Source organism: Taudactylus pleione, unplaced genomic scaffold (assembly GCF_031769625.1).
Source record: "Taudactylus pleione unplaced genomic scaffold, aTauple2 ptg000473l, whole genome shotgun sequence".
In the NCBI taxonomy this organism is placed as follows: Eukaryota; Metazoa; Chordata; class Amphibia; order Anura; family Myobatrachidae; genus Taudactylus; species Taudactylus pleione.
Window position 1 is genome coordinate 6,417,282 of NW_028284875.1, and position 26,699 is coordinate 6,443,980.

Genomic DNA, 26,699 nt, shown 5'->3' on the forward strand with positions numbered 1-26,699 from the left:
AGCAATGGCATGAATTCATTGCAATATACACCTAAGGATACATAAAACTGGGCAATAACACAAATGCACAATATAATTGATTAACTTATGATTAGAATATTACTTTTATTAGGTACTTTAGTATTGGGTGCAGTAGTTTAGTGGATTTAAAAAGTAACTAATTTAAAATTAATAAACCAAGTTAATATACTTAGTCAACTCGATGCTAAAATCACTCAGCTAAAAATAATACACTTTGACCATGTGCTCCTGTGGCGCAATCGGTTAGCGCACGGTACTTATAAGACAGTATCTGTTGAGCAATGCCGAGGTTGTGAGTTGAAGCCTCACCTGGAGCAAATGTAATTTTTTTTCTAATGTCATCAGTTAATGATTATCATCTGGTACCTGAACATCCTGATATGAAGGCAGAAAAAAATCACAAACATGACTGTTTTTAAGGTACCAGTACACACATCTGCTTTGGTTCATATGCACTGTAAACATTACTTTAGTTAGTCAACAAAATGGAATGCAAAAGACTACCTCTTTATTGGTAAAAGAGTTGCATCAATCTGTTTTGCTGCAATGTAACATGAGGGTCCACACTATTAGGTCTGGTTAGTACAATCACATTTCATGCTGGGATTTGTAAAGCAAAGAACACAAATAAACGGCTTTCCTATATCGCAACAATTAATGATTATACTAATGAAAAAATCAGTTTCACACAAAGATGTTACTAAGCCCCACTGGCCTAATGGATAAGGCACTGGCCTCCTAAGCTAAGGATTGTGGTTTCAAGTCTCATCTGGGCTTTATTTCATCCATATAATTACTGGAGATGTTCCCTTTATTCTTGCTTGATACTGCACAAATGGCTCCACCAGAAACTTTTATCTGCTTAACAATCCGGTACTGTTCAGCTTGCAAAATTATGGCCCTGTATCTAAAAGCAGACATTTATCCTGATGACATTGTGGATTAGTTTCCGGATAAGTTTGCTATCACCTGGGACAGTGGCTTCAAGTCACATCTAGGATACATGTTCCTTTGATGCTCATTCTCATTCTAGAAGTTATGCTTTTTTTCAATGTTGGTGACTGTCTTAATGGTATTGCATGAAATCCATATATACCAAAACATACCTATTAAGTTTTAATTGCAATTTAATATCAGAGTGGCTACAAAATAACAATGTCTATGGCAATTGCTGATGGGTTTCTTGAAGTCCTTTCATCCATGTCATCAAAAGGGTAATTTTCTGCTTTTTATATTTCTTTGGACTCTGACTTTACTGACAATTTAGTTGCTACAGACCAAAAAAACAATGTTTACCTTTAAATATAGAGCACAAGTGAGATTTAACTTATTTTTATTTAAAGATACTGCACTTTTTGGTATTATAGTGTATATTTTCCCTATGCAACATTGAAGTTACATATATTTATAGCAAATATTATTTAAGATAAATAAACAGGAATTATTTATAAACAGGAATTATTTTACAATTTTGATAATATTGAACTGTACAGCAATGGCATGAATTCATTGCAATATACACCTAAGGATACATAAACTGGGCAATAACACAAATGCACAATATAATTGATTAACTTATGATTAGAATATTACTTTTATTAGGTACTTTAGTATTCGGTGCAGTAGTTTAGTGGATTTAAAAAGTAACTAATTTAAAATTAATAAACCAAGTTAATATACTTAGTCAACTCGATGCTAAAATCACTCAACTAAAAATAATACACTTTGACCATGTGCTCCTGTGGCGCAATCGGTTAGCGCACGGTACTTATAAGACAGTATCTGTTGAGCAATGCCGAGGTTGTGAGTTGAAGCCTCACCTGGAGCAAATGTAATTTTTTTTCTAATGTCATCAGTTAATGATTATCATCTGGTACCTGAACATCCTGATATGAAGGCAGAAAAAAATCACAAACATGACTGTTTTTAAGGTACCAGTACACACATCTGCTTTGGTTCATATGCACTGTAAACATTACTTTAGTTAGTCAACAAAATGGAATGCAAAAGACTACCTCTTTATTGGTAAAAGAGTTGCATCAATCTGTTTTGCTGCAATGTAACATGAGGGTCCACACTATTAGGTCTGGTTAGTACAATCACATTTCATGCTGGGATTTGTAAAGCAAAGAACACAAATAAACGGCTTTCCTATATCGCAACAATTAATGATTATACTAATGAAAAAATCAGTTTCACACAAAGATGTTACTAAGCCCCACTGGCCTAATGGATAAGGCACTGGCCTCCTAAGCTAAGGATTGTGGTTTCAAGTCTCATCTGGGCTTTATTTCATCCATATAATTACTGGAGATGTTCCCTTTATTCTTGCTTGATACTGCACAAATGGCTCCACCAGAAACTTTTATCTGCTTAACAATCCGGTACTGTTCAGCTTGCAAAATTATGGCCCTGTATCTAAAAGCAGACATTTATCCTGATGACATTGTGGATTAGTTTCCGGATAAGTTTGCTATCACCTGGGACAGTGGCTTCAAGTCACATCTAGGATACATGTTCCTTTGATGCTCATTCTCATTCTAGAAGTTATGCTTTTTTTCAATGTTGGTGACTGTCTTAATGGTATTGCATGAAATCCATATATACCAAAACATACCTATTAAGTTTTAATTGCAATTTAATATCAGAGTGGCTACAAAATAACAATGTCTATGGCAATTGCTGATGGGTTTCTTGAAGTCCTTTCAACCATGTCATCAAAAGGGTAATTTTCTGCTTTTTATATTTCTTTGGACTCTGACTTTACTGACAATTTAGGTGCTACAGACCAAAAAAACAATGTTTACCTTTAAATATAGAGCACAAGTGAGATTTAACTTATTTTTATTTAAAGATACTGCACTTTTTGGTATTATAGTGTATATTTTCCCTATGCAACATTGAAGTTACATATATTTATAGCAAATATTATTTAAGATAAATAAACAGGAATTATTTATAAACAGGAATTATTTTACAATTTTGATAATATTGAACTGTACAGCAATGGCATGAATTCATTGCAATATACACCTAAGGATACATAAACTGGGCAATAACACAAATGCACAATATAATTGATTAACTTATGATTAGAATATTACTTTTATTAGGTACTTTAGTATTCGGTGCAGTAGTTTAGTGGATTTAAAAAGTAACTAATTTAAAATTAATAAACCAAGTTAATATACTTAGTCAACTCGATGCTAAAATCACTCAACTAAAAATAATACACTTTGACCATGTGCTCCTGTGGCGCAATCGGTTAGCGCACGGTACTTATAAGACAGTATCTGTTGAGCAATGCCGAGGTTGTGAGTTGAAGCCTCACCTGGAGCAAATGTAATTTTTTTTCTAATGTCATCAGTTAATGATTATCATCTGGTACCTGAACATCCTGATATGAAGGCAGAAAAAAATCACAAACATGACTGTTTTTAAGGTACCAGTACACACATCTGCTTTGGTTCATATGCACTGTAAACATTACTTTAGTTAGTCAACAAAATGGAATGCAAAAGACTACCTCTTTATTGGTAAAAGAGTTGCATCAATCTGTTTTGCTGCAATGTAACATGAGGGTCCACACTATTAGGTCTGGTTAGTACAATCACATTTCATGCTGGGATTTGTAAAGCAAAGAACACAAATAAACGGCTTTCCTATATCGCAACAATTAATGATTATACTAATGAAAAAATCAGTTTCACACAAAGATGTTACTAAGCCCCACTGGCCTAATGGATAAGGCACTGGCCTCCTAAGCTAAGGATTGTGGTTTCAAGTCTCATCTGGGCTTTATTTCATCCATATAATTACTGGAGATGTTCCCTTTATTCTTGCTTGATACTGCACAAATGGCTCCACCAGAAACTTTTATCTGCTTAACAATCCGGTACTGTTCAGCTTGCAAAATTATGGCCCTGTATCTAAAAGCAGACATTTATCCTGATGACATTGTGGATTAGTTTCCGGATAAGTTTGCTATCACCTGGGACAGTGGCTTCAAGTCACATCTAGGATACATGTTCCTTTGATGCTCATTCTCATTCTAGAAGTTATGCTTTTTTTCAATGTTGGTGACTGTCTTAATGGTATTGCATGAAATCCATATATACCAAAACATACCTATTAAGTTTTAATTGCAATTTAATATCAGAGTGGCTACAAAATAACAATGTCTATGGCAATTGCTGATGGGTTTCTTGAAGTCCTTTCATCCATGTCATCAAAAGGGTAATTTTCTGCTTTTTATATTTCTTTGGACTCTGACTTTACTGACAATTTAGTTGCTACAGACCAAAAAAACAATGTTTACCTTTAAATATAGAGCACAAGTGAGATTTAACTTATTTTTATTTAAAGATACTGCACTTTTTGGTATTATAGTGTATATTTTCCCTATGCAACATTGAAGTTACATATATTTATAGCAAATATTATTTAAGATAAATAAACAGGAATTATTTATAAACAGGAATTATTTTACAATTTTGATAATATTGAACTGTACAGCAATGGCATGAATTCATTGCAATATACACCTAAGGATACATAAACTGGGCAATAACACAAATGCACAATATAATTGATTAACTTATGATTAGAATATTACTTTTATTAGGTACTTTAGTATTCGGTGCAGTAGTTTAGTGGATTTAAAAAGTAACTAATTTAAAATTAATAAACCAAGTTAATATACTTAGTCAACTCGATGCTAAAATCACTCAACTAAAAATAATACACTTTGACCATGTGCTCCTGTGGCGCAATCGGTTAGCGCACGGTACTTATAAGACAGTATCTGTTGAGCAATGCCGAGGTTGTGAGTTGAAGCCTCACCTGGAGCAAATGTAATTTTTTTTCTAATGTCATCAGTTAATGATTATCATCTGGTACCTGAACATCCTGATATGAAGGCAGAAAAAAATCACAAACATGACTGTTTTTAAGGTACCAGTACACACATCTGCTTTGGTTCATATGCACTGTAAACATTACTTTAGTTAGTCAACAAAATGGAATGCAAAAGACTACCTCTTTATTGGTAAAAGAGTTGCATCAATCTGTTTTGCTGCAATGTAACATGAGGGTCCACACTATTAGGTCTGGTTAGTACAATCACATTTCATGCTGGGATTTGTAAAGCAAAGAACACAAATAAACGGCTTTCCTATATCGCAACAATTAATGATTATACTAATGAAAAAATCAGTTTCACACAAAGATGTTACTAAGCCCCACTGGCCTAATGGATAAGGCACTGGCCTCCTAAGCTAAGGATTGTGGTTTCAAGTCTCATCTGGGCTTTATTTCATCCATATAATTACTGGAGATGTTCCCTTTATTCTTGCTTGATACTGCACAAATGGCTCCACCAGAAACTTTTATCTGCTTAACAATCCGGTACTGTTCAGCTTGCAAAATTATGGCCCTGTATCTAAAAGCAGACATTTATCCTGATGACATTGTGGATTAGTTTCCGGATAAGTTTGCTATCACCTGGGACAGTGGCTTCAAGTCACATCTAGGATACATGTTCCTTTGATGCTCATTCTCATTCTAGAAGTTATGCTTTTTTTCAATGTTGGTGACTGTCTTAATGGTATTGCATGAAATCCATATATACCAAAACATACCTATTAAGTTTTAATTGCAATTTAATATCAGAGTGGCTACAAAATAACAATGTCTATGGCAATTGCTGATGGGTTTCTTGAAGTCCTTTCAACCATGTCATCAAAAGGGTAATTTTCTGCTTTTTATATTTCTTTGGACTCTGACTTTACTGACAATTTAGGTGCTACAGACCAAAAAAACAATGTTTACCTTTAAATATAGAGCACAAGTGAGATTTAACTTATTTTTATTTAAAGATACTGCACTTTTTGGTATTATAGTGTATATTTTCCCTATGCAACATTGAAGTTACATATATTTATAGCAAATATTATTTAAGATAAATAAACAGGAATTATTTATAAACAGGAATTATTTTACAATTTTGATAATATTGAACTGTACAGCAATGGCATGAATTCATTGCAATATACACCTAAGGATACATAAACTGGGCAATAACACAAATGCACAATATAATTGATTAACTTATGATTAGAATATTACTTTTATTAGGTACTTTAGTATTCGGTGCAGTAGTTTAGTGGATTTAAAAAGTAACTAATTTAAAATTAATAAACCAAGTTAATATACTTAGTCAACTTGATGCTAAAATCACTCAACTAAAAATAATACACTTTGACCATGTGCTCCTGTGGCGCAATCGGCTAGCGCTTGGTACTTATAAGACAGTATCTGTTGAGCAATGCCGAGGTTGTGAGTTCAAGTCTCACCTGGAGCAAATGTAATTTTTTTTTCTAATGTCATCAGTTAATGATTATCATCTGGTACCTGAACATCCTGATATGAAGGCAGAAAAAAATCACAAACATGACTGTTTTTAAGGTACCAGTACACACATCTGTTTTGGTTCATATGCACTGTAAACATTACTTTAGTTAGTCAACAAAATGGAATGCAAAAGACTACCTCTTTATTGGTAAAAGAGTTGCATCAATCTGTTTTGCTGCAATGTAACATGAGGGTCCACACTATTAGGTCTGGTTAGTACAATCACATTTCATGCTGGGATTTGTAAAGCAAAGAACACAAATAAACGGCTTTCCTATATCGCAACAATTAATGATTATACTAATGAAAAAATCAGTTTCACACAAAGATGTTACTAAGCCCCACTGGCCTAATGGATAAGGCACTGGCCTCCTAAGCTAGGGATTGTGGTTTCAAGTCTCATCTGGGCTTTATTTCATCCATATAATTACTGGAGATGTTCCCTTTATTCTTGCTTGATACTGCACAAATGGCTCCACCAGAAACTTTTATCTGCTTAACAATCCGGTACTGTTCAGCTTGCAAAATTATGGCCCTGTATCTAAAAGCAGACATTTATCCTGATGACATTGTGGATTAGTTTCCGGATAAGTTTGCTATCACCTGGGACAGTGGCTTCAAGTCTCATCTAGGATGCATGTTCCTTTGATGCTCATTCTCATTCTAGAAGTTATGCTTTTTTTCAATGCAGGTGACTGTCTTAATGGTATTGCATGAAATCCATATATACCAAAACATACCTATTAAGTTTTAATTGCAATTTAATATCAGAGTGGCTACAAAATAACAATGTCTATGGCAATTGCTGATGGGTTTCTTGAAGTCCTTTCATCCATGTCATCAAAAGGGTAATTTTCTGCTTTTTAAATTTCTTTGGACACTGACTATACTGACAATTTAGGTGCTACAGACCAAAAAAACAATGTTTACCTTTAAATATAGAGCACAAGTGAGATTTAACTTATTTTTATTTAAAGATACTGCACTTTTTGGTATTATAGTGTATATTTTCCCTATGCAACTTTGAAGTTACATATATTTATAGCAAATATTATTTAAGATAAATAAACAGGAATTATTTATAAACAGGAATTATTTTACAATTTTGATAATATTGAACTGTACAGCAATGGCATGAATTCATTGCAATATACACCTAAGGATACATAAAACTGGGCAATAACACAAATGCACAATATAATTGATTAACTTATGATTAGAATATTACTTTTATTAGGTACTTTAGTATTGGGTGCAGTAGTTTAGTGGATTTAAAAAGTAACTAATTTAAAATTAATAAACCAAGTTAATATACTTAGTCAACTCGATGCTAAAATCACTCAGCTAAAAATAATACACTTTGACCATGTGCTCCTGTGGCGCAATCTGTTAGCGCACGGTACTTATAAGACAGTATCTGTTGAGCAATGCCGAGGTTGTGAGTTCAAGCCTCACCTGGAGCAAATTTAATTTTTTTTCTAATGTCATCAGTTAATGATTATCATCTGGTACCTGAACATCCTGATATGAAGGCAGAAAAAATCACAAACATGACTGTTTTTAAGGTACCAGTACACACATCTGCTTTGGTTCATATGCACTGTAAACATTACTTTAGTTAGTCAACAAAATGGAATGCAAAAGACTACCTCTTTATTGGTAAAAGAGTTGCATCAATCTGTTTTGCTGCAATGTAACATGAGGGTCCACACTATTAGGTCTGGTTAGTACAATCACATTTCATGCTGGGATTTGTAAAGCAAAGAACACAAATAAACGGCTTTCCTATATCGCAACAATTAATGATTATACTAATGATAAAATCAGTTTCACACAAAGATGTTACTAAGCCCCACTGGCCTAATGGATAAGGCACTGGCCTCCTAAGCTAGGGATTGTGGTTTCAAGTCTCATCTGGGCTTTATTTCATCCATATAATTACTGGAGATGTTCCTTTTATTCTTGCTTGATACTGCACAAATGGCTCCACCAGAAACTTTTATCTGCTTAACAATCCGGTACTGTTCAGCTTGCAAAATTATGGCCCTGTATCTAAAAGCAGACATTTATCCTGATGACATTGTGGATTAGTTTCCGGATAAGTTTGCTATCACCTGGGACAGTGGCTTCAAGTCTCATCTAGGATGCATGTTCCTTTGATGCTCATTCTCATTCTAGAAGTTATGGTTTTTTTCAATGCAGGTGACTGTCTTAATGGTATTGCATGAAATCCATATATACCAAAACATACCTATTAAGTTTTAATTGCAATTTAATATCAGAGTGGCTACAAAATAACAATGTCTATGGCAATTGCTGATGGGTTTCTTGAAGTCCTTTCATCCATGTCATCAAAAGGGTAATTTTCTGCTTTTTATATTTCTTTGGACACTGACTATACTGACAATTTAGGTGCTACAGACCAAAAAAACAATGTTTACCTTTAAATATAGAGCACAAGTGAGATTTAACTTATTTTTATTTAAAGATACTGCACTTTTTGGTAATATAGTGTATATTTTCCCTATGCAACTTTGAAGTTACATATATTTATGGCAAATATTATTTAAGATAAATAAACAGGAATTATTTATAAACAGGAATTATTTTACAATTTTGATAATATTGAACTGTACAGCAATGGCATGAATTCATTGCAATATACACCTAAGGATACATAAAACTGGGCAATAACACAAATGCACAATATAATTGATTAACTTATGATTAGAATATTACTTTTATTAGGTACTTTAGTATTGGGTGCAGTAGTTTAGTGGATTTAAAAAGTAACTAATTTAAAATTAATAAACCAAGTTAATATACTTAGTCAACTTGATGCTAAAATCACTCAACTAAAAATAATAATCTTTGACCATGTGCTCCTGTGGCGCAATCGGTTAGCGCGTGGTACTTATAAGACAGTATCTGTTGAGCAATGCCGAGGTTGTGAGTTCAAGCCTCACCTGGAGCAAATGTAATTTTTTTTTCTAATGTCATCAGTTAATGATTATCATCTGGTACCTGAACATCCTGATATGAAGGCAGAAAAAAATCACAAACATGACTGTTTTTAAGGTACCAGTACACACATCTGTTTTGGTTCATATGCACTGTAAACATTACTTTAGTTAGTCAACAAAATGGAATGCAAAAGACTACCTCTTTATTGGTAAAAGAGTTGCATCAATCTGTTTTGCTGCAATGTAACATGAGGGTCCACACTATTAGGTCTGGTTAGTACAATCACATTTCATGCTGGGATTTGTAAAGCAAAGAACACAAATAAACGGCTTTCCTATATCGCAACAATTAATGATTATACTAATGAAAAAATCAGTTTCACACAAAGATGTTACTAAGCCCCACTGGCCTAATGGATAAGGCACTGGCCTCCTAAGCTAGGGATTGTGGTTTCAAGTCTCATCTGGGCTTTATTTCATCCATATAATTACTGGAGATGTTCCCTTTATTCTTGCTTGATACTGCACAAATGGCTCCACCAGAAACTTTTATCTGCTTAACAATCCGGTACTGTTCAGCTTGCAAAATTATGGCCCTGTATCTAAAAGCAGACATTTATCCTGATGACATTGTGGATTAGTTTCCGGATAAGTTTGCTATCACCTGGGACAGTGGCTTCAAGTCTCATCTAGGATGCATGTTCCTTTGATGCTCATTCTCATTCTAGAAGTTATGCTTTTTTTCAATGCAGGTGACTGTCTTAATGGTATTGCATGAAATCCATATATACCAAAACATACCTATTAAGTTTTAATTGCAATTTAATATCAGAGTGGCTACAAAATAACAATGTCTATGGCAATTGCTGATGGGTTTCTTGAAGTCCTTTCATCCATGTCATCAAAAGGGTAATTTTCTGCTTTTTATATTTCTTTGGACACTGACTATACTGACAATTTAGGTGCTACAGACCAAAAAAACAATGTTTACCTTTAAATATAGAGCACAAGTGAGATTTAACTTATTTTTATTTAAAGATACTGCACTTTTTGGTATTATAGTGTATATTTTCCCTATGCAACTTTGAAGTTACATATATTTATAGCAAATATTATTTAAGATAAATAAACAGGAATTATTTATAAACAGGAATTATTTTACAATTTTGATAATATTGAACTGTACAGCAATGGCATGAATTCATTGCAATATACACCTAAGGATACATAAAACTGGGCAATAACACAAATGCACAATATAATTGATTAACTTATGATTAGAATATTACTTTTATTAGGTACTTTAGTATTGGGTGCAGTAGTTTAGTGGATTTAAAAAGTAACTAATTTAAAATTAATAAACCAAGTTAATATACTTAGTCAACTCGATGCTAAAATCACTCAACTAAAAATAATACACTTTGACCATGTGCTCCTGTGGCGCAATCGGTTAGCGCACGGTACTTATAAGACAGTATCTGTTGAGCAATGCCGAGGTTGTGAGTTGAAGCCTCACCTGGAGCAAATGTAATTTTTTTTCTAATGTCATCAGTTAATGATTATCATCTGGTACCTGAACATCCTGATATGAAGGCAGAAAAAAATCACAAACATGACTGTTTTTAAGGTACCAGTACACACATCTGCTTTGGTTCATATGCACTGTAAACATTACTTTAGTTAGTCAACAAAATGGAATGCAAAAGACTACCTCTTTATTGGTAAAAGAGTTGCATCAATCTGTTTTGCTGCAATGTAACATGAGGGTCCACACTATTAGGTCTGGTTAGTACAATCACATTTCATGCTGGGATTTGTAAAGCAAAGAACACAAATAAACGGCTTTCCTATATCGCAACAATTAATGATTATACTAATGAAAAAATCAGTTTCACACAAAGATGTTACTAAGCCCCACTGGCCTAATGGATAAGGCACTGGCCTCCTAAGCTAAGGATTGTGGTTTCAAGTCTCATCTGGGCTTTATTTCATCCATATAATTACTGGAGATGTTCCCTTTATTCTTGCTTGATACTGCACAAATGGCTCCACCAGAAACTTTTATCTGCTTAACAATCCGGTACTGTTCAGCTTGCAAAATTATGGCCCTGTATCTAAAAGCAGACATTTATCCTGATGACATTGTGGATTAGTTTCCGGATAAGTTTGCTATCACCTGGGACAGTGGCTTCAAGTCACATCTAGGATACATGTTCCTTTGATGCTCATTCTCATTCTAGAAGTTATGCTTTTTTTCAATGTTGGTGACTGTCTTAATGGTATTGCATGAAATCCATATATACCAAAACATACCTATTAAGTTTTAATTGCAATTTAATATCAGAGTGGCTACAAAATAACAATGTCTATGGCAATTGCTGATGGGTTTCTTGAAGTCCTTTCATCCATGTCATCAAAAGGGTAATTTTCTGCTTTTTATATTTCTTTGGACTCTGACTTTACTGACAATTTAGGTGCTACAGACCAAAAAAACAATGTTTACCTTTAAATATAGAGCACAAGTGAGATTTAACTTATTTTTATTTAAAGATACTGCACTTTTTGGTATTATAGTGTATATTTTCCCTATGCAACATTGAAGTTACATATATTTATAGCAAATATTATTTAAGATAAATAAACAGGAATTATTTATAAACAGGAATTATTTTACAATTTTGATAATATTGAACTGTACAGCAATGGCATGAATTCATTGCAATATACACCTAAGGATACATAAACTGGGCAATAACACAAATGCACAATATAATTGATTAACTTATGATTAGAATATTACTTTTATTAGGTACTTTAGTATTCGGTGCAGTAGTTTAGTGGATTTAAAAAGTAACTAATTTAAAATTAATAAACCAAGTTAATATACTTAGTCAACTTGATGCTAAAATCACTCAACTAAAAATAATAATCTTTGACCATGTGCTCCTGTGGCGCAATCGGTTAGCGCGTGGTACTTATAAGACAGTATCTGTTGAGCAATGCCGAGGTTGTGAGTTCAAGCCTCACCTGGAGCAAATGTAATTTTTTTTTCTAATGTCATCAGTTAATGATTATCATCTGGTACCTGAACATCCTGATATGAAGGCAGAAAAAAATCACAAACATGACTGTTTTTAAGGTACCAGTACACACATCTGTTTTGGTTCATATGCACTGTAAACATTACTTTAGTTAGTCAACAAAATGGAATGCAAAAGACTACCTCTTTATTGGTAAAAGAGTTGCATCAATCTGTTTTGCTGCAATGTAACATGAGGGTCCACACTATTAGGTCTGGTTAGTACAATCACATTTCATGCTGGGATTTGTAAAGCAAAGAACACAAATAAACGGCTTTCCTATATCGCAACAATTAATGATTATACTAATGAAAAAATCAGTTTCACACAAAGATGTTACTAAGCCCCACTGGCCTAATGGATAAGGCACTGGCCTCCTAAGCTAGGGATTGTGGTTTCAAGTCTCATCTGGGCTTTATTTCATCCATATAATTACTGGAGATGTTCCCTTTATTCTTGCTTGATACTGCACAAATGGCTCCACCAGAAACTTTTATCTGCTTAACAATCCGGTACTGTTCAGCTTGCAAAATTATGGCCCTGTATCTAAAAGCAGACATTTATCCTGATGACATTGTGGATTAGTTTCCGGATAAGTTTGCTATCACCTGGGACAGTGGCTTCAAGTCTCATCTAGGATGCATGTTCCTTTGATGCTCATTCTCATTCTAGAAGTTATGCTTTTTTTCAATGCAGGTGACTGTCTTAATGGTATTGCATGAAATCCATATATACCAAAACATACCTATTAAGTTTTAATTGCAATTTAATATCAGAGTGGCTACAAAATAACAATGTCTATGGCAATTGCTGATGGGTTTCTTGAAGTCCTTTCATCCATGTCATCAAAAGGGTAATTTTCTGCTTTTTATATTTCTTTGGACACTGACTATACTGACAATTTAGGTGCTACAGACCAAAAAAACAATGTTTACCTTTAAATATAGAGCACAAGTGAGATTTAACTTATTTTTATTTAAAGATACTGCACTTTTTGGTATTATAGTGTATATTTTCCCTATGCAACTTTGAAGTTACATATATTTATAGCAAATATTATTTAAGATAAATAAACAGGAATTATTTATAAACAGGAATTATTTTACAATTTTGATAATATTGAACTGTACAGCAATGGCATGAATTCATTGCAATATACACCTAAGGATACATAAAACTGGGCAATAACACAAATGCACAATATAATTGATTAACTTATGATTAGAATATTACTTTTATTAGGTACTTTAGTATTGGGTGCAGTAGTTTAGTGGATTTAAAAAGTAACTAATTTAAAATTAATAAACCAAGTTAATATACTTAGTCAACTCGATGCTAAAATCACTCAACTAAAAATAATACACTTTGACCATGTGCTCCTGTGGCGCAATCGGTTAGCGCACGGTACTTATAAGACAGTATCTGTTGAGCAATGCCGAGGTTGTGAGTTGAAGCCTCACCTGGAGCAAATGTAATTTTTTTTCTAATGTCATCAGTTAATGATTATCATCTGGTACCTGAACATCCTGATATGAAGGCAGAAAAAAATCACAAACATGACTGTTTTTAAGGTACCAGTACACACATCTGCTTTGGTTCATATGCACTGTAAACATTACTTTAGTTAGTCAACAAAATGGAATGCAAAAGACTACCTCTTTATTGGTAAAAGAGTTGCATCAATCTGTTTTGCTGCAATGTAACATGAGGGTCCACACTATTAGGTCTGGTTAGTACAATCACATTTCATGCTGGGATTTGTAAAGCAAAGAACACAAATAAACGGCTTTCCTATATCGCAACAATTAATGATTATACTAATGAAAAAATCAGTTTCACACAAAGATGTTACTAAGCCCCACTGGCCTAATGGATAAGGCACTGGCCTCCTAAGCTAAGGATTGTGGTTTCAAGTCTCATCTGGGCTTTATTTCATCCATATAATTACTGGAGATGTTCCCTTTATTCTTGCTTGATACTGCACAAATGGCTCCACCAGAAACTTTTATCTGCTTAACAATCCGGTACTGTTCAGCTTGCAAAATTATGGCCCTGTATCTAAAAGCAGACATTTATCCTGATGACATTGTGGATTAGTTTCCGGATAAGTTTGCTATCACCTGGGACAGTGGCTTCAAGTCACATCTAGGATACATGTTCCTTTGATGCTCATTCTCATTCTAGAAGTTATGCTTTTTTTCAATGTTGGTGACTGTCTTAATGGTATTGCATGAAATCCATATATACCAAAACATACCTATTAAGTTTTAATTGCAATTTAATATCAGAGTGGCTACAAAATAACAATGTCTATGGCAATTGCTGATGGGTTTCTTGAAGTCCTTTCATCCATGTCATCAAAAGGGTAATTTTCTGCTTTTTATATTTCTTTGGACTCTGACTTTACTGACAATTTAGGTGCTACAGACCAAAAAAACAATGTTTACCTTTAAATATAGAGCACAAGTGAGATTTAACTTATTTTTATTTAAAGATACTGCACTTTTTGGTATTATAGTGTATATTTTCCCTATGCAACATTGAAGTTACATATATTTATAGCAAATATTATTTAAGATAAATAAACAGGAATTATTTATAAACAGGAATTATTTTACAATTTTGATAATATTGAACTGTACAGCAATGGCATGAATTCATTGCAATATACACCTAAGGATACATAAACTGGGCAATAACACAAATGCACAATATAATTGATTAACTTATGATTAGAATATTACTTTTATTAGGTACTTTAGTATTCGGTGCAGTAGTTTAGTGGATTTAAAAAGTAACTAATTTAAAATTAATAAACCAAGTTAATATACTTAGTCAACTTGATGCTAAAATCACTCAACTAAAAATAATACACTTTGACCATGTGCTCCTGTGGCGCAATCGGCTAGCGCTTGGTACTTATAAGACAGTATCTGTTGAGCAATGCCGAGGTTGTGAGTTCAAGTCTCACCTGGAGCAAATGTAATTTTTTTTTCTAATGTCATCAGTTAATGATTATCATCTGGTACCTGAACATCCTGATATGAAGGCAGAAAAAAATCACAAACATGACTGTTTTTAAGGTACCAGTACACACATCTGTTTTGGTTCATATGCACTGTAAACATTACTTTAGTTAGTCAACAAAATGGAATGCAAAAGACTACCTCTTTATTGGTAAAAGAGTTGCATCAATCTGTTTTGCTGCAATGTAACATGAGGGTCCACACTATTAGGTCTGGTTAGTACAATCACATTTCATGCTGGGATTTGTAAAGCAAAGAACACAAATAAACGGCTTTCCTATATCGCAACAATTAATGATTATACTAATGAAAAAATCAGTTTCACACAAAGATGTTACTAAGCCCCACTGGCCTAATGGATAAGGCACTGGCCTCCTAAGCTAGGGATTGTGGTTTCAAGTCTCATCTGGGCTTTATTTCATCCATATAATTACTGGAGATGTTCCCTTTATTCTTGCTTGATACTGCACAAATGGCTCCACCAGAAACTTTTATCTGCTTAACAATCCGGTACTGTTCAGCTTGCAAAATTATGGCCCTGTATCTAAAAGCAGACATTTATCCTGATGACATTGTGGATTAGTTTCCGGATAAGTTTGCTATCACCTGGGACAGTGGCTTCAAGTCTCATCTAGGATGCATGTTCCTTTGATGCTCATTCTCATTCTAGAAGTTATGCTTTTTTTCAATGCAGGTGACTGTCTTAATGGTATTGCATGAAATCCATATATACCAAAACATACCTATTAAGTTTTAATTGCAATTTAATATCAGAGTGGCTACAAAATAACAATGTCTATGGCAATTGCTGATGGGTTTCTTGAAGTCCTTTCATCCATGTCATCAAAAGGGTAATTTTCTGCTTTTTATATTTCTTTGGACACTGACTATACTGACAATTTAGGTGCTACAGACCAAAAAAACAATGTTTACCTTTAAATATAGAGCACAAGTGAGATTTAACTTATTTTTATTTAAAGATACTGCACTTTTTGGTATTATAGTGTATATTTTCCCTATGCAACTTTGAAGTTACATATATTTATAGCAAATATTATTTAAGATAAATAAACAGGAATTATTTATAAACAGGAATTATTTTACAATTTTGATAATATTGAACTGTACAGCAATGGCATGAATTCATTGCAATATACACCTAAGGATACATAAAACTGGGCAATAACACAAATGCACAATATAATTGATTAACTTATGATTAGAATATTACTTTTATTAGGTACTTTAGTATTGGGTGCAGTAGTTTAGTGGATTTAAAAAGTAACTAATTTAAAATTAATAAACCAAGTTAATATACTTAGTCAACTCGATGCTAAAATCACTCAGCTAAAAATAATACACTTTGACCATGTGCTCCTGTGGCGCAATCGGTTAGCGCACGGTACTTATAAGACAGTATCTGTTGAGCAATGCCGAGGTTGTGAGTTCAAGCCTCACCTGGAGCAAATGTAATTTTTTTTCTAATGTCATCAGTTAATGATTATCATCTGGTACCTGAACATCCTGATATGAAGGCAGAAAAAAATCACAAACATGACTGTTTTTAAGGTACCAGTACACACATCTGCTTTGGTTCATATGCACTGTAAACATTACTTTAGTTAGTCAACAAAATGGAATGCAAAAGACTACCTCTTTATTGGTAAAAGAGTTGCATCAATCTGTTTTGCTGCAATGTAACATGAGGGTCCACACTATTAGGTCTGGTTAGTACAATCACATTTCATGCTGGGATTTGTAAAGCAAAGAACACAAATAAACGGCTTTCCTATATCGCAACAATTAATGATTATACTAATGAAAAAATCAGTTTCACACAAAGATGTTACTAAGCCCCACTGGCCTAATGGATAAGGCACTGGCCTCCTAAACTAGGGATTGTGGTTTCAAGTCTCATCTGGGCTTTATTTCATCCATATAATTACTGGAGATGTTCCCTTTATTCTTGCTTGATACTGCACAAATGGCTCCACCAGAAACTTTTATCTGCTTAACAATCCGGTACTGTTCAGCTTGCAAAATTATGGCCCTGTATCTAAAAGCAGACATTTATCCTGATGACATTGTGGATTAGTTTCCGGATAAGTTTGCTATCACCTGGGACAGTGGCTTCAAGTCTCATCTAGGATGCATGTTCCTTTGATGCTCATTCTCATTCTAGAAGTTGTGCTTTTTTTCAATGCAGGTGACTGTCTTAATGGTATTGCATGAAATCCATATATACCAAAACATACCTATTAAGTTTTAATTGCAATTTAATATCAGAGTGGCTACAAAATAACAATGTCTATGGCAATTGCTGATGGGTTTCTTGAAGTCCTTTCATCCATGTCATCAAAAGGGTAATTTTCTGCTTTTTATATTTCTTTGGACACTGACTATACTGACAATTTAGGTGCTACAGACCAAAAAAACAATGTTTACCTTTAAATATAGAGCACAAGTGAGATTTAACTTATTTTTATTTAAAGATACTGCACTTTTTGGTATTATAGTGTATATTTTCCCTATGCAACTTTGAAGTTACATATATTTATAGCAAATATTATTTAAGATAAATAAACAGGAATTATTTATAAACAGGAATTATTTTACAATTTTGATAATATTGAACTGTACAGCAATGGCATGAATTCATTGCAATATACACCTAAGGATACATAAACTGGGCAATAACACAAATGCACAATATAATTGATTAACTTATGATTAGAATATTACTTTTATTAGGTACTTTAGTATTGGGTGCAGTAGTTTAGTGGATTTAAAAAGTAACTAATTTAAAATTAATAAACCAAGTTAATATACTTAGTCAACTTGATGCTAAAATCACTCAACTAAAAATAATACACTTTGACCATGTGCTCCTGTGGCGCAATCGGTTAGCGCGTGGTACTTATAAGACAGTATCTGTTGAGCAATGCCGAGGTTGTGAGTTCAAGCCTCACCTGGAGCAAATGTAATTTTTTTTTCTAATGTCATCAGTTAATGATTATCATCTGGTACCTGAACATCCTGATATGAAGGCAGAAAAAAATCACAAACATGACTGTTTTTAAGGTACCAGTACACACATCTGTTTTGGTTCATATGCACTGTAAACATTACTTTAGTTAGTCAACAAAATGGAATGCAAAAGACTACCTCTTTATTGGTAAAAGAGTTGCATCAATCTGTTTTGCTGCAATGTAACATGAGGGTCCACACTATTAGGTCTGGTTAGTACAATCACATTTCATGCTGGGATTTGTAAAGCAAAGAACACAAATAAACGGCTTTCCTATATCGCAACAATTAATGATTATACTAATGAAAAAATCAGTTTCACACAAAGATGTTACTAAGCCCCACTGGCCTAATGGATAAGGCACTGGCCTCCTAAGCTAGGGATTGTGGTTTCAAGTCTCATCTGGGCTTTATTTCATCCATATAATTACTGGAGATGTTCCCTTTATTCTTGCTTGATACTGCACAAATGGCTCCACCAGAAACTTTTATCTGCTTAACAATCCGGTACTGTTCAGCTTGCAAAATTATGGGCCTGTATCTAAAAGCAGACATTTATCCTGATGACATTGTGGATTAGTTTCCGGATAAGTTTGCTATCACCTGGGACAGTGGCTTCAAGTCTCATCTAGGATGCATGTTGCTTTGATGCTCATTCTCATTCTAGAAGTTATGCTTTTTTTCAATGCAGGTGACTGTCTTAATGGTATTGCATGAAATCCATATATACCAAAACATACCTATTAAGTTTTAATTGCAATTTAATATCAGAGTGGCTACAAAATAATAATGTCTATGGCAATTGCTGATGGGTTTCTTGAAGTCCTTTCATCCATGTCATCAAAAGGGTAATTTTCTGCTTTTTATATTTCTTTGGACACTGACTATACTGACAATTTAGGTGCTACAGACCAAAAAAACAATGTTTACCTTTAAATATAGAGCACAAGTGAGATTTAACTTATTTTTATTTAAAGATACTGCACTTTTTGGTATTATAGTGTATATTTTCCCTATGCAACTTTGAAGTTACATATATTTATAGCAAATATTATTTAAGATAAATAAACAGGAATTATTTATAAACAGGAATTATTTTACAATTTTGATAATATTGAACTGTACAGCAATGGCATGAATTCATTGCAATATACACCTAAGGATACATAAAACTGGGCAATAACACAAATGCACAATATAATTGATTAACTTATGATTAGAATATTACTTTTATTAGGTACTTTAGTATTGGGTGCAGTAGTTTAGTGGATTTAAAAAGTAACTAATTTAAAATTAATAAACCAAGTTAATATACTTAGTCAACTCGATGCTAAAATCACTCAACTAAAAATAATACACTTTGACCATGTGCTCCTGTGGCGCAATCGGTTAGCGCACGGTACTTATAAGACAGTATCTGTTGAGCAATGCTGAGGTTGTGAGTTCAAGCCTCACCTGGAGCAAATGTAATTTTTTTTCTAATGTCATCAGTTAATGATTATCATCTGCTACCTGAACATCCTGATATGAAGGCAGAAAAAAATCACAAACATGACTGTTTTTAAGGTACCAGTACACACATCTGCTTTGGTTCATATGCACTGTAAACATTACTTTAGTTAGTCAACAAAATGGAATGCAAAAGACTACCTCTTTATTGGTAAAAGAGTTGCATCAATCTGTTTTGCTGCAATGTAACATGAGGGTCCACACTATTAGGTCTGGTTAGTACAATCACATTTCATTCTGGGATTTGTAAAGCAAAGAACACAAATAAACGGCTTTCCTATATCGCAACAATTAATGATTATACTAATGAAAAAATCAGTTTCACACAAAGATGTTACTAAGCCCCACTGGCCTAATGGATAAGGCACTGGCCTCCTAAACTAGGGATTGTGGTTTCAAGTCTCATCTGGGCTTTATTTCATCCATATAATTACTGGAGATGTTCCCTTTATTCTTGCTTGATACTGCACAAATGGCTCCACCAGAAACTTTTATCTGCTTAACAATCCGGTACTGTTCAGCTTGCAAAATTATGGCCCTGTATCTAAAAGCAGACATTTATCCTGATGACATTGTGGATTAGTTTCCGGATAAGTTTGCTATCACCTGGGACAGTGGCTTCAAGTCTCATCTAGGATGCATGTTCCTTTGATGCTCATTCTCATTCTAGAAGTTATGCTTTTTTTCAATGCAGGTGACTGTCTTAATGGTATTGCATGAAATCCATATATACCAAAACATACCTATTAAGTTTTAATTGCAATTTAATATCAGAGTGGCTACAAAATAACAATGTCTATGGCAATTGCTGATGGGTTTCTTGAAGTCCTTTCATCCATGTCATCAAAAGGGTAATTTTCTGCTTTTTATATTTCTTTGGACTCTGACTTTACTGACAATTTAGGTGCTACAGACCAAAAAAACAATGTTTACCTTTAAATATAGAGCACAAGTGAGATTTAACTTATTTTTATTTAAAGATACTGCACTTTTTGGTATTATAGTGTATATTTTCCCTATGCAACATTGAAGTTACATATATTTATAGCAAATATTATTTAAGATAAATAAACAGGAATTATTTATAAACAGGAATTATTTTACAATTTTGATAATATTGAACTGTACAGCAATGGCATGAATTCATTGCAATATACACCTAAGGATACATAAAACTGGGCAATAACACAAATGCACAATATAATTGATTTACTTATGATTAGAATATTACTTTTATTAGGTACTTTAGTATTGGGTGCAGTTGTTTAGTGGATTTAAAAAGTAACTAATTTAAAATTAATAAACCAAGTTAATATACTTAGTCAACTCAATGCTAAAATCACTCAACTAAAAATAATACACTTTGACCATGTGCTCCTGTGGTGCAATCGGTCAGTGCGCAGTACTTATAAGACAGTATCTGTTGAGCACTGCCGAGGTTGTGAGTTCAAGCCTCACCTGGAGCAAATGTAATTTTTTTTTCTAATGTCATCAGTTAATGATTATCATCTGCTACCTGAACATCCTGATATGAAGGCAGAAAAAAATCACAAACATGACTGTTTTTAAGGTACCAGTACACACATCTGCTTTGGTTCATATGCACTGTAAACATTACTTTAGTTAGTCAACAAAATGGAATGCAAAAGACTACCTCTTTATTGGTAAAAGAGTTGCATCAATCTGTTTTGCTGCAATGTAACATGAGGGTCCACACTATTAGGTCTGGTTAGTACAATCACATTTCATGCTGGGATTTGTAAAGCAAAGAACACAAATAAACGGCTTTCCTATATCGCAACAATTAATGATTATACTAATGAAAAAATCAGTTTCACACAAAGATGTTACTAAGCCCCACTGGCCTAATGGATAAGGCACTGGCCTCCTAAGCTAAGGATTGTGGTTTCAAGTCTCATCTGGGCTTTATTTCATCCATATAATTACTGGAGATATTCCCTTTATTCTTGCTTGATACTGCACAAATGGCTCCACCAGAAACTTTTATCTGCTTAACAATCCGGTACTGTTCAGCTTGCAAAATTATGGCCCTGTATCTAAAAGCAGACATTTATCCTGATGACATTGTGGATTAGTTTCCGGATAAGTTTGCTATCACCTGGGACAGTGGCTTCAAGTCACATCTAGGATACATGTTCCTTTGATGCTCATTCTCATTCTAGAAGTTATGCTTTTTTTCAATGTTGGTGACTGTCTTAATGGTATTGCATGAAATCCATATATACCAAAACATACCTATTAAGTTTTAATTGCAATTTAATATCAGAGTGGCTACAAAATAACAATGTCTATGGCAATTGCTGATGGGTTTCTTGAAGTCCTTTCATCCATGTCATCAAAAGGGTAATTTTCTGCTTTTTATATTTCTTTGGACTCTGACTTTACTGACAATTTAGGTGCTACAGACCAAAAAAACAATGTTTACCTTTAAATATAGAGCACAAGTGAGATTTAACTTATTTTTATTTAAAGATACTGCACTTTTTGGTATTATAGTGTATATTTTCCCTATGCAACATTGAAGTTACATATATTTATAGCAAATATTATTTAAGATAAATAAACAGGAATTATTTATAAACAGGAATTATTTTACAATTTTGATAATATTGAACTGTACAGCAATGGCATGAATTCATTGCAATATACACCTAAGGATACATAAAACTGGGCAATAACACAAATGCACAATATAATTGATTAACTTATGATTAGAATATTACTTTTATTAGGTACTTTAGTATTGGGTGCAGTTGTTTAGTGGATTTAAAAAGTAACTAATTTAAAATTAATAAACCAAGTTAATATACTTAGTCAACTCAATGCTAAAATCACTCAACTAAAAATAATACACTTTGACCATGTGCTCCTGTGGTGCAATCGGTCAGCGCGCAGTACTTATAAGACAGTATCTGTTGAGCAATGCCGAGGTTGTGAGTTCAAGCCTCACCTGGAGCAAATGTAATTTTTTTTCTAATGTCATCAGTTAATGATTATCATCTGCTACCTGAACATCCTGATATGAAGGCAGAAAAAAATCACAAACATGACTGTTTTTAAGGTACCAGTACACACATCTGCTTTGGTTCATATGCACTGTAAACATTACTTTAGTTAGTCAACAAAATGGAATGCAAAAGACTACCTCTTTATTGGTAAAAGAGTTGCATCAATCTGTTTTGCTGCAATGTAACATGAGGGTCCACACTATTAGGTCTGGTTAGTACAATCACATTTCATGCTGGGATTTGTAAAGCAAAGAACACAAATAAACAGCTTTCCTATATCACAACAATTAATGATTATACTAATGAAAAAATCAGTTTCACACAAAGATGTTACTAAGCCCCACTGGCCTAATGGATAAGGCACTGGCCTCCTAAGCTAGGGATTGTGGTTTCAAGTCTCATCTGGGCTTTATTTCATCCATATAATTACTGGAGATGTTCCCTTTATTCTTGCTTGATACTGCACAAATGGCTCCACCAGAAACTTTTATCTGCTTAACAATCCGGTACTGTTCAGCTTGCAAAATTATGGCCCTGTATCTAAAAGCAGACATTTATCCTGATGACATTGTGGATTAGTTTCCGGATAAGTTTGCTATCACCTGGGACAGTGGCTTCAAGTCTCATCTAGGATGCATGTTCCTTTGATGCTCATTCTCATTCTAGAAGTTATGCTTTTTTTCAATGCAGGTGACTGTCTTAATGGTATTGCATGAAATCCATATATACCAAAACATACCTATTAAGTTTTAATTGCAATTTAATATCAGAGTGGCTACAAAATAACAATGTCTATGGCAATTGCTGATGGGTTTCTTGAAGTCCTTTCATCCATGTCATCAAAAGGGTAATTTTCTGCTTTTTATATTTCTTTGGACACTGACTTTACTGACAATTTAGGTGCTACAGACCAAAAAAACAATGTTTACCTTTAAATATAGAGCACAAGTGAGATTTAACTTATTTTTATTTAAAGATACTGCACTTTTTGGTATTATAGTGTATATTTTCCCTATGCAACATTGAAGTTACATATATTTATAGCAAATATTATTTAAGATAAATAAACAGGAATTATTTATAAACAGGAATTATTTTACAATTTTGATAATATTGAACTGTACAGCAATGGCATGAATTCATTGCAATATACACCTAAGGATACATAAAACTGGGCAATAACACAAATGCACAATATAATTGATTAACTTATGATTAGAATATTACTTTTATTAGGTACTTTAGTATTGGGTGCAGTAGTTTAGTGGATTTAAAAAGTAACTAATTTAAAATTAATAAACCAAGTTAATATACTTAGTCAACTCAATGCTAAAATCACTCAACTAAAAATAATACACTTTGACCATGTGCTCCTGTGGCGCAATCGGTTAGCGCGCGGTACTTATAAGACAGTATCTGTTGAGCAATGCCGAGGTTGTGAGTTCAAGCCTCACCTGGAGCAAATGTAATTTTTTTTCTAATGTCATCAGTTAATGATTATCATCTGCTACCTGAACATCCTAATATGAAGGCAGAAAAAAATCACAAACATGACTGTTTTTAAGGTACCAGTACACACATCTGCTTTGGTTCATATGCACTGTAAACATTACTTTAGTTAGTCAACAAAATGGAATGCAAAAGACTACCTCTTTATTGGTAAAAGAGTTGCATCAATCTGTTTTGCTGCAATGTAACATGAGGGTCCACACTATTAGGTCTGGTTAGTACAATCACATTTCATGCTGGGATTTGTAAAGCAAAGAACACAAATAAACGGCTTTCCTATATCGCAACAATTAATGATTATACTAATGAAAAAATCAGTTTCACACAAAGATGTTACTAAGCCCCACTGGCCTAATGGATAAGGCACTGGCCTCCTAAGCTAAGGATTGTGGTTTCAAGTCTCATCTGGGCTTTATTTCATCCATATAATTACTGGAGATGTTCCCTTTATTCTTGCTTGATACTGCACAAATGGCTCCACCAGAAACTTTTATCTGCTTAACAATCCGGTACTGTTCAGCTTGCAAAATTATGGCCCTGTATCTAAAAGCAGACATTTATCCTGATGACATTGTGGATTAGTTTCCGGATAAGTTTGCTATCACCTGGGACAGTGGCTTCAAGTCACATCTAGGATACATGTTCCTTTGATGCTCATTCTCATTCTAGAAGTTATGCTTTTTTTCAATGTTGGTGACTGTCTTAATGGTATTGCATGAAATCCATATATACCAAAACATACCTATTAAGTTTTAATTGCAATTTAATATCAGAGTGGCTACAAAATAACAATGTCTATGGCAATTGCTGATGGGTTTCTTGAAGTCCTTTCATCCATGTCATCAAAAGGGTAATTTTCTGCTTTTTATATTTCTTTGGACAGTGACTTTACTGACAATTTAGGTGCTACAGACCAAAAAAACAATGTTTACCTTTAAATATAGAGCACAAGTGAGATTTAACTTATTTTTATTTAAAGATACTGCACTTTTTGGTATTATAGTGTATATTTTCCCTATGCAACATTGAAGTTACATATATTTATAGCAAATATTATTTAAGATAAATAAACAGGAATTATTTATAAACAGGAATTATTTTACAATTTTGATAATATTGAACTGTACAGCAATGGCATGAATTCATTGCAATATACACCTAAGGATACATAAAACTGGGCAATAACACAAATGCACAATATAATTGATTAACTTATGATTAGAATATTACTTTTATTAGGTACTTTAGTATTGGGTGCAGTTGTTTAGTGGATTTAAAAAGTAACTAATTTAAAATTAATAAACCAAGTTAATATACTTAGTCAACTCAATGCTAAAATCACTCAACTAAAAATAATACACTTTGACCATGTGCTCCTGTGGTGCAATCGGTCAGCGCGCAGTACTTATAAGACAGTATCTGTTGAGCAATGCCGAGGTTGTGAGTTCAAGCCTCACCTGGAGCAAATGTAATTTTTTTTCTAATGTCATCAGTTAATGATTATCATCTGCTACCTGAACATCCTGATATGAAGGCAGAAAAAAATCACAAACATGACTGTTTTTAAGGTACCAGTACACACATCTGCTTTGGTTCATATGCACTGTAAACATTACTTTAGTTAGTCAACAAAATGGAATGCAAAAGACTACCTCTTTATTGGTAAAAGAGTTGCATCAATCTGTTTTGCTGCAATGTAACATGAGGGTCCACACTATTAGGTCTGGTTAGTACAATCACATTTCATGCTGGGATTTGTAAAGCAAAGAACACAAATAAACAGCTTTCCTATATCGCAACAATTAATGATTATACTAATGAAAAAATCAGTTTCACACAAAGATGTTACTAAGCCCCACTGGCCTAATGGATAAGGCACTGGCCTCCTAAGCTAGGGATTGTGGTTTCAAGTCTCATCTGGGCTTTATTTCATCCATATAATTACTGGAGATGTTCCCTTTATTCTTGCTTGATACTGCACAAATGGCTCCACCAGAAACTTTTATCTGCTTAACAATCCGGTACTGTTCATCTTGCAAAATTATGGCCCTGTATCTAAAAGCAGACATTTATCCTGATGACATTGTGGATTAGTTTCCGGATAAGTTTGCTATCACCTGGGAC

The 26,699-nt window shown here is 33.6% G+C and overlaps 17 non-coding genes across 17 annotated transcripts; all 17 read left to right on the forward strand.

Moving 5' to 3' along the window:
• The first annotated feature begins 245 nt into the window (after positions 1-245).
• TRNAI-UAU (transfer RNA isoleucine (anticodon UAU)) lies at positions 246-338 on the forward strand. The gene is given in 2 exon segments: positions 246-283; positions 303-338. It is a non-coding gene; the product is annotated as a tRNA-Ile (tRNA).
• A 1,418-nt stretch (positions 339-1,756) lies between these two features.
• On the forward strand, positions 1,757-1,849 carry TRNAI-UAU (transfer RNA isoleucine (anticodon UAU)). The gene is given in 2 exon segments: positions 1,757-1,794; positions 1,814-1,849. It is a non-coding gene; the product is annotated as a tRNA-Ile (tRNA).
• A 1,418-nt stretch (positions 1,850-3,267) lies between these two features.
• Positions 3,268-3,360, forward strand: TRNAI-UAU (transfer RNA isoleucine (anticodon UAU)). The gene is given in 2 exon segments: positions 3,268-3,305; positions 3,325-3,360. It is a non-coding gene; the product is annotated as a tRNA-Ile (tRNA).
• Positions 3,361-4,778: 1,418 nt separating this feature from the next.
• On the forward strand, positions 4,779-4,871 carry TRNAI-UAU (transfer RNA isoleucine (anticodon UAU)). Its single transcript is given in 2 exon segments — positions 4,779-4,816; positions 4,836-4,871. It is a non-coding gene; the product is annotated as a tRNA-Ile (tRNA).
• A 1,418-nt stretch (positions 4,872-6,289) lies between these two features.
• Positions 6,290-6,382, forward strand: TRNAI-UAU (transfer RNA isoleucine (anticodon UAU)). Its single transcript is given in 2 exon segments — positions 6,290-6,327; positions 6,347-6,382. It is a non-coding gene; the product is annotated as a tRNA-Ile (tRNA).
• A 1,420-nt stretch (positions 6,383-7,802) lies between these two features.
• Positions 7,803-7,895, forward strand: TRNAI-UAU (transfer RNA isoleucine (anticodon UAU)). The gene is given in 2 exon segments: positions 7,803-7,840; positions 7,860-7,895. It is a non-coding gene; the product is annotated as a tRNA-Ile (tRNA).
• Positions 7,896-9,313: 1,418 nt separating this feature from the next.
• On the forward strand, positions 9,314-9,406 carry TRNAI-UAU (transfer RNA isoleucine (anticodon UAU)). The gene is given in 2 exon segments: positions 9,314-9,351; positions 9,371-9,406. It is a non-coding gene; the product is annotated as a tRNA-Ile (tRNA).
• A 1,420-nt stretch (positions 9,407-10,826) lies between these two features.
• TRNAI-UAU (transfer RNA isoleucine (anticodon UAU)) lies at positions 10,827-10,919 on the forward strand. The gene is given in 2 exon segments: positions 10,827-10,864; positions 10,884-10,919. It is a non-coding gene; the product is annotated as a tRNA-Ile (tRNA).
• A 1,418-nt stretch (positions 10,920-12,337) lies between these two features.
• On the forward strand, positions 12,338-12,430 carry TRNAI-UAU (transfer RNA isoleucine (anticodon UAU)). Its single transcript is given in 2 exon segments — positions 12,338-12,375; positions 12,395-12,430. It is a non-coding gene; the product is annotated as a tRNA-Ile (tRNA).
• A 1,420-nt stretch (positions 12,431-13,850) lies between these two features.
• Positions 13,851-13,943, forward strand: TRNAI-UAU (transfer RNA isoleucine (anticodon UAU)). The gene is given in 2 exon segments: positions 13,851-13,888; positions 13,908-13,943. It is a non-coding gene; the product is annotated as a tRNA-Ile (tRNA).
• Positions 13,944-15,361: 1,418 nt separating this feature from the next.
• On the forward strand, positions 15,362-15,454 carry TRNAI-UAU (transfer RNA isoleucine (anticodon UAU)). Its single transcript is given in 2 exon segments — positions 15,362-15,399; positions 15,419-15,454. It is a non-coding gene; the product is annotated as a tRNA-Ile (tRNA).
• Positions 15,455-16,874: 1,420 nt separating this feature from the next.
• Positions 16,875-16,967, forward strand: TRNAI-UAU (transfer RNA isoleucine (anticodon UAU)). Its single transcript is given in 2 exon segments — positions 16,875-16,912; positions 16,932-16,967. It is a non-coding gene; the product is annotated as a tRNA-Ile (tRNA).
• Positions 16,968-18,385: 1,418 nt separating this feature from the next.
• TRNAI-UAU (transfer RNA isoleucine (anticodon UAU)) lies at positions 18,386-18,478 on the forward strand. The gene is given in 2 exon segments: positions 18,386-18,423; positions 18,443-18,478. It is a non-coding gene; the product is annotated as a tRNA-Ile (tRNA).
• A 1,420-nt stretch (positions 18,479-19,898) lies between these two features.
• TRNAI-UAU (transfer RNA isoleucine (anticodon UAU)) lies at positions 19,899-19,991 on the forward strand. The gene is given in 2 exon segments: positions 19,899-19,936; positions 19,956-19,991. It is a non-coding gene; the product is annotated as a tRNA-Ile (tRNA).
• Positions 19,992-22,923: 2,932 nt separating this feature from the next.
• Positions 22,924-23,016, forward strand: TRNAI-UAU (transfer RNA isoleucine (anticodon UAU)). Its single transcript is given in 2 exon segments — positions 22,924-22,961; positions 22,981-23,016. It is a non-coding gene; the product is annotated as a tRNA-Ile (tRNA).
• A 1,419-nt stretch (positions 23,017-24,435) lies between these two features.
• On the forward strand, positions 24,436-24,528 carry TRNAI-UAU (transfer RNA isoleucine (anticodon UAU)). The gene is given in 2 exon segments: positions 24,436-24,473; positions 24,493-24,528. It is a non-coding gene; the product is annotated as a tRNA-Ile (tRNA).
• A 1,419-nt stretch (positions 24,529-25,947) lies between these two features.
• Positions 25,948-26,040, forward strand: TRNAI-UAU (transfer RNA isoleucine (anticodon UAU)). Its single transcript is given in 2 exon segments — positions 25,948-25,985; positions 26,005-26,040. It is a non-coding gene; the product is annotated as a tRNA-Ile (tRNA).
• Positions 26,041-26,699: the final 659 nt, after the last annotated feature.